Source organism: Apis cerana, linkage group LG10 (genome assembly GCF_029169275.1).
Source record: "Apis cerana isolate GH-2021 linkage group LG10, AcerK_1.0, whole genome shotgun sequence".
Taxonomy (NCBI): Eukaryota; Metazoa; Arthropoda; class Insecta; order Hymenoptera; family Apidae; genus Apis; species Apis cerana.
Window position 1 is genome coordinate 10,786,430 of NC_083861.1, and position 13,456 is coordinate 10,799,885.

At 29.6% G+C, this 13,456-nt stretch overlaps 1 protein-coding gene across 2 annotated transcripts in view; it reads right to left on the reverse strand.

The window, feature by feature from the left end:
* The window catches only part of LOC108001458 (dual 3',5'-cyclic-AMP and -GMP phosphodiesterase 11), a 61,205-nt gene extending 48,351 nt beyond the window's left edge, over nucleotides 1-12,854 (reverse strand). For both annotated transcript variants that reach the window (XM_062080467.1, XM_062080468.1), the window contains exon 1: nucleotides 12,521-12,854. The gene's annotated coding sequence lies outside the window, so the exon portion shown is untranslated. The remainder of the gene's footprint in view (nucleotides 1-12,520) is intronic.
* Between the last annotated feature and the right edge of the window lie 602 nt (nucleotides 12,855-13,456).

Consider the following 13,456-nt stretch of genomic DNA (forward strand, 5'->3'; position numbering starts at 1 on the left):
CATGCACTGACTATCGTCTGCTTGAACGACAAAACCTGAACTCTCACTGCACGACCGCGTGCTATACGCGTTACATTCAGGGCCGTATCTCTTTGATTCCTTGTTACACACTATTCGTTTTCCAATTCAAATAGAAGATGCAATCTTGTTCAATGAATTTGGCTAAAATTGATTTATTGATCATTTAAAATAAAATGATTTAATTTTTGTGAAGAAGTTATGTTATCGTATAGATATTACGTTTCGGTTGTTTGGTGCAATTTATATCAATTATATAAGTTAATGACAGTTTAAAAATTCTCAACTTTGTTACAGTTATTTTTATGAGTTAGTACATTTAAATTATAATTTAATAAAAGTGAAGAGATCGTTTCAGGAATTATGTAATATACCAAATACACAGACGAGCTTGTGGATATAACTGACAATCAATTACGTTAGTCGAGCTAATCTACCTAGGCTTATTACTTCTTAGAATACTTAGCATAAGGTCACCGTAGAAGTTGTCCATTTACAGAAATTGATTACCGTGAGCATTACGTAAGTGACGTTTTACTATACAAGTATGAAAACGTAAAATTTTATTACTTCTGTGACACTTATTTTAACATTGAAAAGCTACCATATCTTCTATAGAAAATAATTTATAAATTTGTTTTACCTTTGTTTTCTATTCAAAGCGAAATACAAAAATAATAAATTAGTTAAATTTATCATAAATATTTCAATAATTAAACTAATTTATTTTTTAATATCATATAATATAAATATAAATATAATTTGTGATATACAAAAATTATAGGTATTTTATATACATATAATATTAATATAGAATACAAAGCAAGATTCAAAGACAGGAAGATAGCTAATTATAGAAGTACAGTGTAAGGTTAATTATATCTCACTGCATTATTATGCAGGGTGTTGGCATCCATTCTTGATTCGCCCCTGACTATAGCACAGCAGTCTAGACTACACGCCACGCTACTCACCATCACACAATCATATGTATAGTGCTGCATATATATACTGTCTATATAGTCCATACAGTTGTATAAAATCCTCATAAAGAAAGAGTACCGTTTGTTCCCTCTCCACATTGTATTGCAAGCTATAATTCTGAAAGACTACAAAAGAGCAGAGTATAGTAATTTTTGGAAAGGTTTAACGGTTTCAAATAATACTTTTACAATGCAATTGTTCTATACATTTAAAAGAAAGAAACAAAATAATTTAAAATACATTTAAGATTATAGAGATATATTAAGATACATTTATATGTATAGAAATAGAATACAAATATAATAAGAATTAAATATAAAAAAAATTATTTCGAAAACACATATGTAAGTAATGGACTATCATATCAATTTTATATTTTTGAATTTTTGAATAATAGCCATAGAACCAATACAATTTGCATACGAATATGTTATGCATACGAATAAATAATTAATTAAAGCATATTTTAATTAAAATTTATTATATATATATATACATAATTAAAGATATATAAACAGATTAATTCAGTTATATATAATACCTACGAATACCTATGAAATGATTAAATTTCAATAAATACCAAAAAGAGAATAGATTTTTTTTATTATTAGATAAAAAAATTTTTTAATATTTTGAATAATGAATATTTATAAACAACAGTTTAATTAGATTTTCTAAATGATTAATCAAAGAAGTATTTTAAGATTTTTTTTTATAAATTTTAATTTTAAATTTTAAACCAAGGAAATCTGCTTTATCAACAATGATATACAAAATCTCCGAGACTTACAAGTAACGCACTCAAACGGAATATTTGAAAACTAACTACGAAGTTAATCTCATATTTACCAAAAAATGATAACTTATTTATTGAAAGGAAACTAATTATAAACATATGTATTGTATTTTATAAATAATTATCTAAATTATCAATTAATAATTCTGATCTTTAATGTTTCGAATCATATACGAAATATAATTTTAAAATTCAATTTTTTTTATCATCGTTTTTATAATTGAAAATAAATATAGATTCATAGAAATAAATAAAAATAAATTCTCTATTAATTTTTTCCTACTTACATAAATATACAAAATCTTTAATAATTATATATAAAAATAATTAATAAATCAATTTTATTCTTATTATCAATTCTGTTTTTATTTGTATTAAAATATATTTCAATTTACATGTATTTGAAACAATGATTTACGAGATGGAAGAAACAAAAGAAATGAAAACCGAAAAACGAGCCACATCTTAGATCTTCGAGAAAGGGAAAAACCAGAACAAGGTAGACTAGCATAGAGTTCCTTATTGACACTTCCGTATCGATCTTCTCTCTGACAAATAATGCTCTCGTTTCGCAAATAACACATATCTGAAGCACGCGAGTATATCACAGGAATAGTTACAGCCGGTGCGCAATACACGTGGGACATATAGGTAATCGTTAAGGCCGTTTGCTTATTGACAGATAAAGGTAATTGGTAATGCGACTAACACTGCCATCGTTTCAAAGATAACGATTATTCTTTGAGTCTCAATTCAAAGTGTGTACAAATGCATATATACTATTATAATCGGGATAATGCAAGTAGATCGACAATACTGTTTTCAATCAAACACCATTACTTTTCAAAGGACGAAAGAAATTAGAATGAAAGAAATATTCAATCGAACGCTGTGAAAAATATAAGACATATAATAAACAGGTTAAGTCATATATACATATACAGCATTTTCATCGCGAAAGGAGATTGACCTCTCCCGTTTTTGGTTTTATCTTCTCTTTGATTTTCTTCTTAGATACCTTTCTCTGAAATTTTCATCTTGTTTCTTTAAAGAGCTTTTCTCAAAGGGACACTTTGAAAGGGACATTAATGTTTGCAAATTACTCTCTCATATTTACTATCAATATTAATTCTTCGTTAGATCTTCTTAAAAATTTGTTTTATTTCGTACGAAATATCTTATGTTATAAATGCAAAAAAAGTATTTATTACGATAATAATAATATGCAAATGCATCGACGTCAAAGCGAAAAAAGTGTCATCGTGAAAAATTAAAACCGAGAAATTTTCATTTATGAATTTTATTAATTAAAATATTATCGTGCACAGAGAAAAATTTTATAAAAATACGATTTTTTCCCTTTTTCTTAATATCGTAAAGAACGTTCTCGCCGCGTTTAGTCGCGTGTAAATATTTCCTCGTGTATAAAAATATTTTGTTTTGTACATTTATAATATCTACATACGTTTATGGAACGTTACTTAATTAAAGTGGCAGCTGTTAACATCGTTTCGTGTCTTTCGTCAGTTCGGTCGATTTAACGGGCGTGTAAAACGTGAGGCCACATCACTTATCCTTTATTGCTATCGATTATTTCATCCACTGGTCATTATCCGCGACTAACGTGCAAGTCTTTAGTCCCAAGTGACACTCCACTCAAGTTATTTGCATATAAATACAAAAGTAATCGTTGCCTCGTTTGATTTATCGCCAAGAACGATCCTCACCACCGGTGTTTCTGATTTATTGAGAGATCAAGAGGTCGCGTACGGTACCGACATTAGTCAATACCATTAAACTCCAGCTATATCGCGCGTTCCGTTTCTTTCAACTTTTGTATTTTAATTGCGATTCTTACGTCACCTAGGCGCCCCTGATACCTCTTGCCACCAGTGAGCGAAACCGTGCGTGGCAAAATACACAAATATCCAAGACTTCGATGCCTATGAGCCACTTCGTTGATTAAACCATCTTCCCTACAGAATTTCGTGAGATCTGGCATCGCAAATAATATTTGTGTAAGGGATACGTGTGTGCGAGCACGCGTAAGCAAGTTTGATGGAATTGTAATCATGAAAATTGTTTTCTTAATTGTAATAGAAATTGAATAGAAATTGGACAGTTTGTAATTTATTTTATACGTGTAATTTTATATATATATATATATATTTTTTATAGTTAATACGTTGCTTTAATACGGTCTCCCGTTTCTGTGGACTTAAAAAGCATACTTAAAAAGATAAAAGCGCAGCTTTTAAAGACCATTCGATCCTTCTGTCGAAATCAGTCTCGGTTGAAGAAGATCGCGAGAGAAGATGGCTGCGAGAAGGAGAAGAATTAAGTATCTCGAAAACGAGTGGTCAAACAGTTGCACTGTCAACAAAAGTATGCTTTCTAAGAAGAAATCGAAAAGTGAAAATTTCGAAAATTTGCTGATTGCATAAAAGAAAGGTTCGTTGTATCGAGAATTAATTTGTTTTCAAAAAGATCACGTAGACTCGAAACGTAGATTTATTAAAATCGTAAATAAGAAAGAAATAAAATCAAAAACGAGAGAAACGGTGTTACAATGACGATAGAGCGATACGCGTTCGAGTGGCAATTAAAATATGATTATTGAATAGGTAAAAACAAAAAAGATTTCGGATAATGTTACGAAACAGTAGTTCTCAACCTGCAGGCCCCGACCCATAAGAAATTCATTCATCGTTTTCAGTTAATGGCACTTATTTATTCGAATATAATTATTTGCCATATTTCACAGGTGATATATGATCATACTTGACGTGAAATTGATCCAATAAGATTCTTGCACGCCTCGGCCTGGGTGAGGCCGAGACTCGGATGCATGGCGACTCCCCAAGAGTCCCCAAGTCATAAAACTCGGTTTCCCTTCTGCGCTCACAATTTTTATTATACTGCAATTTTGTTTAACGGAAAGAAAAAAAAGAAAAAATTCGAAATTCTGCTGTTCAGTGGCTCTCAATCTTCCAATCATAATTACTACCATCTTGAATCTTATAAATATTTTAGCCATAATTTTAGCCATTATTCTTAAAAAATTAATCAAATTAAATAAAGCGAGTAATTCGAAATAACGCATTTATAACGGGAAAATAAATTTTTGCTGCAAACGGTTCTCAACCTGTGCCTCGCAAATACTCGATATTCGTGCAATATAATTTTATTTTATTTAATTTCTTAACAAATTAATTAATATACGAAGCGAATAATTTAAAGTAACGTATTTATATATAAAAAAAAATTCTATTGTTCAGTGTCTCTCAATCTTTGCATAGTGACTACTTCTTCCATCTTATGATATCCTTAAAAAATTAATCAAATTAAATAAAGCATATAATTCGACATATTTTATTCCTTAACAAATCAATTAACACGAAGAGAATAATTTAAAATAACATATTGAAAAAAAAAAAGACTAAAATTCTGTTATTAACAAGATACATTGTGTCTCGTAAACATACATTTATACTGTGTCATAATTCCTCAATGAATTAAACAAAGGCAATAATAAGAAAATAATGCATTATATAACGAAAAGAAGAAGAAAAAAAAAAAATTGCAAATTATTCTCAAGTAAGATTAACGAATACCTCGCGTCTCGCAAATATCTTATTCATACCTTCGTAATTCCTCAACGAATTATCCACACAAAACTAAGAGTAATTCAAAATAATGCTCGTAATATTTTAAACAAATTTGCGCGTACTCGACATTATTCTGTACACAAATAAATTAAATAATAATCGCCGCATATGAATTTATGCATTTTCTCACATCGAGGTGTTACTTTTACTCCAAGCCAACTACAACCGACAATTATTGCCACCTAAATTTATTATACACGCTGATATATTCATTCAACGAATCTCGCATCTCTGAGTTACATTTCGATTGATCCGAGATATTATACGGCGTGTACAATCGCCACGTTTCTTACAGATTAGATTTTGTACAATGCACGGAAACGGGAATTGCCTAACACGTATTATGCTATGTAAAAAAAAAAAAAGGAATAACGCACATCGTTCCAACCTTGTGCAATTATTAATCAGACTTAATAAGAGCGATAACAAGATACAATAATAATTTCGAATCTATGCTGTAATAACAAATATCGATCTTTATATCTTATATAAATTTAATATATATATATATATATGTGACATAAGAACTTAGGGAAAACTGTCGTGAAAAAAAAAAATATTCGTCTATAAATTTTACTATCTATCCGTCGGTTATTGCAAATAGAAAAAGTAAAGAAAATGGACAAACTAGTTTCTCGCAAGTCGAGCGTAACGCGAGGAGCGTAAAACGAACGAGGAAAAAAAAAAATACACGAAACGTATATACGAATATTATTTATATGTATATATATAAATAAAAAACTCGTACTTCTTTTGGAAACAATTCCATCGACTATTTTATCAATTTCGAAGAACAAAAAAAGAAAAAAGAAAGAAAGAAGCGGGCTAGAATAATCATTGGGTTATTTAAAATGCGTAAAATGAACGAGGAGAAAAAATATATACGAATATTATTTATATGTATATATATATATAAATAAAAAACTCTTTTGGAAACAATTCCATCGACTATTTTATCAATTTCGAAGAACAAAGAAAAAAAAAGAAAGAAAGAAGCGGGCTAGAATAATCATTGGGTTATTTAAAATGCGTAAAATGAACGAGGAGAAAAAATATATACGAATATTATTTATATGTATATATATATATAAATAAAAAACTCTTTTGGAAACAATTCCATCGACTATTTTATCAATTTCGAAGAACAAAAAAAGAAAAAAGAAAGAAAGAAGCGGGCTAGAATAATCATTGGGTTATTTAAAATGCGTAAAATGAACGAGGAGAAAAATATATACGAATATTATTTATATGTATATATATAAATAAAAAACTCGTACTTCTTTTGGAAACAATTCCATCGACTATTTTATCAATTTCGAAGAACAAAAAAAGAAAAAAGAAAGAAAGAAGCGGGCTAGAATAATCATTGGATTATTTAAAATGCGTAAAATGAACGAGGAGAAAAAATATATACGAATATTATTTATATGTATATATATATATAAATAAAAAACTCTTTTGGAAACAATTCCATCGACTATTTTATCAATTTCGAAGAACAAAGAAAAAAAAAGAAAGAAAGAAGCGGGCTAGAATAATCATTGGATTATTTAAAATGGACAGCAGGGATTGGCAGATACGTAATAACGAGGGCCTTATACACGCGCGATGGGAATGGTCGAAAGATTGAATACGCGCGATCCTTGGAACGACTAACGTCATAACGGCGGGATATACGACAGGAAACTGTTTAATTAATGTGAAAATGATGACTCACCGATCGATCTAAGGAAGGTGGGCACCTTAACCAACGCGCCAATTTTATCAACTTGGTTCGGTTTGGACGGCTCGGCGATCCTCGATCGAAATGAGGGGCGGCCACGATCGATGCATTCATTTTATAGTTGCGCGCGCTCCAACCGAGTTTCCTCCGAGCCACCACCCGGTTTCCGGCGTCGGGATGCCACAGCGGCGGAAGAAAAAAAGGCGGATGCGGCCTTCGGCCGAGCATGCTGTTTTTCGTGCTGCCCGCCGCGGTCTCGCCGTGTACGAAACGAAAACAGTGGCGGTCAAACGGGTCGCCTTATCGCTCGCGTTTTTGCTGTGAAAATGTTTTCAGAAAGAACCTCCTATCCTATCCTATTCTATCTTCTTGCTTCGGACGAAATTTTATAGTATAGTATGCGTGCGTATATGCGAGGAACGTACAAATGGTTAGAAAGCATAGGATGTTTACATCAAATTTTGTGAATAATAAAACCAATCGTATATAATATAATATATCGTAATAATATATCTTGTACATTGTACGTAAAGCGAAAGAGTTTAAAAGGATACGATGTTTGAGCTATTTTGAAAGTAATAAAACCAATCGTATGTGATATATGCATATGGAAGCTTTAGAAGGGTATAAAACATTTTTGATGGAATGCGACGTTTAAACAAAATTTTATAAATAATAAAACCAATCGTATATGATGTATGCATATACGTGAAAGCTTTAGAACGATATAAAAATTTTATAAATAATAAAAATTAATCGTACGTGATATATATATATATATATATACATGTATATATAAGCTATGTATATGCAAGCTTTAGAAAGGGTGTTTAAACCCAATTTTGTAAATAATAAAACCAATGTTGTAAATAATAAAAATTTTATAAATAATAAAAACTAATCGTACGTGATATATATATATATGCAAGCTTTAAAGAGATTTAAAATTCCTAAAAAAAGCATTTTTGATATAAATGGTGTTTAAACCAAATTTTGTAAATAATAAAACTAATCTATAAAGAAACATTTACCAAATTTTATTAAATAATACGCAGAAACGTTTTAAAAGAGTGCAAGGGATTCTTAAAAATCTCGATCCATCCTCGATACGCTGTCTAAAATCAAATTTCATTAAAAAAAAAAAATAAAGCGCGTACGTACGAGACACGGAAATGGTTGAGAAGAGTACAGGATACTCGCGTACCATATAGTTTGGCCACCGATATATAGTACTTTGCTGTCCCCGATAACGTTGCGACGAGTAGAGATAACGATATGCGTTCTATCCAGTATTATCTAAAGTGGTTTTCGCGACGAGTTCGCTGCACTCGTTGACTCACCTATGCCCACAAATGTTTTCGGCTCTTTCTACGAGCTCGTTTTCTATCTCTCGTATCGACGTTGAATGTATCAATTCGTGCTTATTAGCCTTTGCACAAAGGTCTTTGTCCCCTTTACAAAGAGAGATTCTCTTTTATCTTTCTTCTTCTTCTTCTTTTTTTTTCCTTTTTTCTTTCCCTTCAATTCGTATCTTATCGATCCTCTAATGTTTATGTAATTAGCGGACATTGTGTGAAAAACTTTTTTTTTTTTTTTCAGAAGGGTTAAAGGATGCTCCATTGTTTTATTACATTGTTTCATCGATTTCATCGAAGGAGCATTGTTCGCATCTATGAAAGTACTTTCCAACTATCGATTTTAATATTTTACATTACGTAAGCTCTTTCTTTTCCTCTAATAACGATGCGTCTTTGGAACGATAACTCGGAAAATTAATTAAAACTACTTGGAAATGCGATTGCAATTTCAAAACTGGTCACCACTTTAAATTAAGGGAAATTAAAAAATTGTAACTTCGAAGAAAGTTATTTAAGATTGAAAATTTTGAAAGTTTTTATCGAGCCATAATATTAATTATATCGAGAACAACGACACGTTGTCTCGTTTTAAATAGATCCACAAATATATATCGCTTTTACACGATGTTATTGATTTCGATTTAAGAGTGTATCTATGATAGCGTATCTGTTATCGTATAAGCTAAAAATGTATAAAGATCATAGTTGTCGGTTGATTAACCACATATTATTGATTAATAAATGATTCGCTTTCATCCGACCTGAATATAACCGAAGCGTTAAAAAGTATCCTTCCTTTATAATTTTCACGAATATAAAAATATGATATATTTTAAACAAATTTAAACAAAATATAAATTTCACATCTTCGATGAAAAGAACGTATCCATTCGAAAAGTAGAACAATGAAAAAGATGTCGAATTTATTTTTCGAATAAAATTTTATCTATTGTTATTTTTCTTTCTTTCTCTCACTCGTCAAAGTAAAACAAATTTCCCCTCCCCATCCTTTCAAAATATGCTGTGCAACAACGTTGATGAATACTCCAATAATCTAAAATAACAGGCACGTTTAATGTACGAATTCACGTATAAAATATGCTTGTGCGCTTGCATCGAAAGTGTAAAACGCCTCGGCTGGCAGCAATAATTATTTCTTTATACAATTAGCCTTCCTGGAAACGTTATTTTACCGGCTAAACTGCTTCGTTCACATTGGTTTTTTGCCAAACACGCATTACCGTCTAAAGTGTCGGGCATTGCGTTTGATAAGCATGGCACGTGCGTACACGTATTAGAAATTTCATGGTGGCATCGTAAATCAAATCGTCCGACTTTCGTTTCCGACCAATCCGTTTCGTGGCCACTTGTGTTACGCTCTTGGGCGCATTGCGTTCTCAAATTTTTTGGATCGCAGACGTCGCAACAGCTTCACTCGATTTCGAATCGAAAAAGAGGAAAGAGGATTGAAAAAAAGTTTATTCGTGAGAAGAGAAAAAATTTCAGACGGTATTAATTTCTGCTTTTGCCATTTAAATTCTAACAAAAAGCCACGATTATAAATAAATTTATTCGATAAAATTTCCCCGATGAGTTTAAAGCCTGTTAATATCAAAATAAAAATTTCAATCAACTTGTATCATCAATCCAATTGATATAGATTTTTTTATCTCGGCGAGAAGTGATCGATCGAACTTTTAAATTATTCGAAACATACTTGACATTTTCTTTTCGAATTATGAGAAAACGTTGAATTCGAATACGATCGATCACTTTGCATATCGATTTCTCGAAATATTAGTAAAGAAGAAAAATAAATAAATAATAATAAATTAAATGGTAAAAAAATTATTTATCGTTTGAAATATAATTATTCTAACCAAGAATTATCATAAAATTAATTACACTACTAATTACTTGATAATAATAATTTGTTTTTATCTTTCGATTAAATGACACACAATAGTTACAAGGTTGCGTGGAATTCCAAAAAAAAAAAGGTATAAAAAAAAAGTCTCTTCAATTTTATAATTCGTAAATCGTATGAACTTGCTATTAGATCGTTAAACGATTTGACAATGAAAATGTATGCATTGGAATGTCGTATACGCGAAGAGAATTATTACGGGAATTACACGAATAAAGTTGTTCCTCGAATGATTTAGACGGAAGGTCGAGTATGAAACTGAAAGGCGACAGCCTGGAAAGAACCGTTCATATTGTGCAAACAGCGAATCGACGATCGTCTACTAGTGGGAAAATAATCGTCCAGATACACAATGCACGTTGCATGTAACCTTGCACTTGTAACAATGGTATATATATATATATATATACATTAGGACGTACTCTTCCTCTCTTTCGGCACCTTTCATCCTGTGATAACTACTTGCTTCTTTCTTTTTATTTGTCTCTCTCTTTCTCTCCTTTTTTCCCTTTTCATTCTGTAGATTTCAATTTCATCGATTCATTGAACAAGCGGAAATTATCTCGTTCAAATTTTCGGAATTTCGACTTATAAAATATTTAAAAAAAAATTCTGAAATTATTTTATTAAAGAATTATATAATTTTATATATATATATGGAAGAAATAAGTTATTAAATAGCGTATTTAATAGCGATATAAGATAAATCAATAAAAATTAATATGCAAATACGATAAATAAAAATTATTTATCATTGTTAATTGTTTAGATTCATAATTAAAATATTTATGTTTTGCATGAAACGAAGTAATAACGATAATGTATTCAATTATTACTACGCGGTCTGTGAATATACTAGTAAAGATAATTCTAATTGAACGCGATGTACGCAACTTATTACTTGCTATATGTTTCATTAATTATTGAAATAATCTAGAATTACCTGTTAGTATCGCCTATTTAATTTTACTTTTCATATTCTTATGTTCTATGTTTAAATATTAATTAAATAAGTAAAGAAACGATTATTAATTTTGTTATTAATCGTATAATATAACAGATACAACGGAAAGTTTAACAGAAGGATTGAAGGATGAAGGTTTTATTGCAATAGTGTCAATCATTGATTCAACTTTAAATAGAAATTAAAACAGAGTGATAAAATATTATACATAAAACTTATATCTTAACGTACATGTATTTTGAAATGTCACACAATTTGAGCAAATAGTAGCAATCTGAATACAAAAATATATCACGTAATTTTAATTTTATTACAGATTAAAATTAAATAGATTAATCCATGAAATTAAATATACAATTTAATTATATTATTACTATCTAAAAAATTTGGAAATAGTTCGATTAATCATCTAAAATTTCATAATCATAAACAGATTAGAAATATCAAATACAATTTGTAAGAAGAAAAGGAAAATATAGTTAGAATATATATATAGAGGCAAAAAAAAAATAAAAATAAAAATAATCTTACAGCTTCCTGGAGATACCGCTACTCTCCACGCGATGTGACTTTGAACCACGTGTGTTTCTACGAAAGTGCAAAACGAAGCAACACACAAGAATCACGTTTTTGTAATAGTACATCTCATGGTCATTCATATATCGTAATTATAATCTTCAATTTTACCATCGTTTATTTCGATCTAGAAATCGATTTTTTCGCATTAATCGATTGTCAGATGTATTTTTCGATTTTACGAAAATATCGTATTGTATCGATAAAACACATATTGATATATATACAATTTTCAAACGTTTCTATCGAATCAGCAAAACTCGAATCGAATTTAATAACTATTTTGCGAAATGATTAAACGAATAAATTCTAACAAGATGATTCGTATCATAATATTCTTTCGATTATATATAAATTAAAATATATAATTTAATTGGATTTCGATAAATTGACAACGTTTAAAATTGAGAAGCTGAAAAATGTTGAGAAAGTCATTACACTATGGCCAAAGATAAACAAAGAAATTAAAGACGCAATCGAATTATATATTTACGAATCTAACATACCTTTCGAAGAAACGAAAACAAGGAAAGTTACGAAGAAGCTGCTCCTTGCCAATAGGATTCCACGTCGAGAGGACCGGATCAACTTTCACGATCAACGCGAAATTTCTTTTTGCTTGTTTTCTTGACGTTTTCTTTGATAGTTTTTGTGTTGCAGGTACACGATTGATGCAAGATGTATAAACGATCGTTTCCGCGGGGTTTTGAATTTCGAAATTTGAGACGCGCCAATTCTCGCAACACGAGGGCGAGAAAAAGAAAGAAACGACTAAGTAAGAAAGCATCGACGCCTCTTATGGCGCGACGAAACGCTCTCACAGCAATCTGCTGGATAACTGACTAACCATATCGCGGCCGATCCTCACTACTCGAACTGCGACACCTGGCGCCCTGAGCTTTGAAACACATCTAATATCGAATCTGTAAGAATAATAACTATTATCGAACTATTGAATTATTGAATTATTAAAATATGTTGCAATTTTATAACTATTTTTTCAACATTAAAAATATAAAAAATTATATATTTATTAGAAACAAATTTTATTTTAAAGAATATTCGAATTTCTACAAAAATTCAAGTTTCATATATAATTCAATTAATATAACAGATTTCCACTTTCTAATTAGATTTTTAATTAAAAAAAGGGCTTAGATCTATTTTGATCAATAAATTCGACATATATTGAAATATTACTCAATTTTTTTTTCTTTCTATTTTTTCTTTCTATAACATGAATTTACAATATTATAATTATATAATATTGTATATAATTATATATAATTATAATTTTTTATAATTAATAATAATTTTTGTAATTTTAATTTTTTACTTATATTTCAAAATTTAAATTAAAATTAAATGATATATATATGAAAATTTAAAAATTTATTGAATAACTTCGAATAAAATAACAGAATTTTTATAATATATGTTTT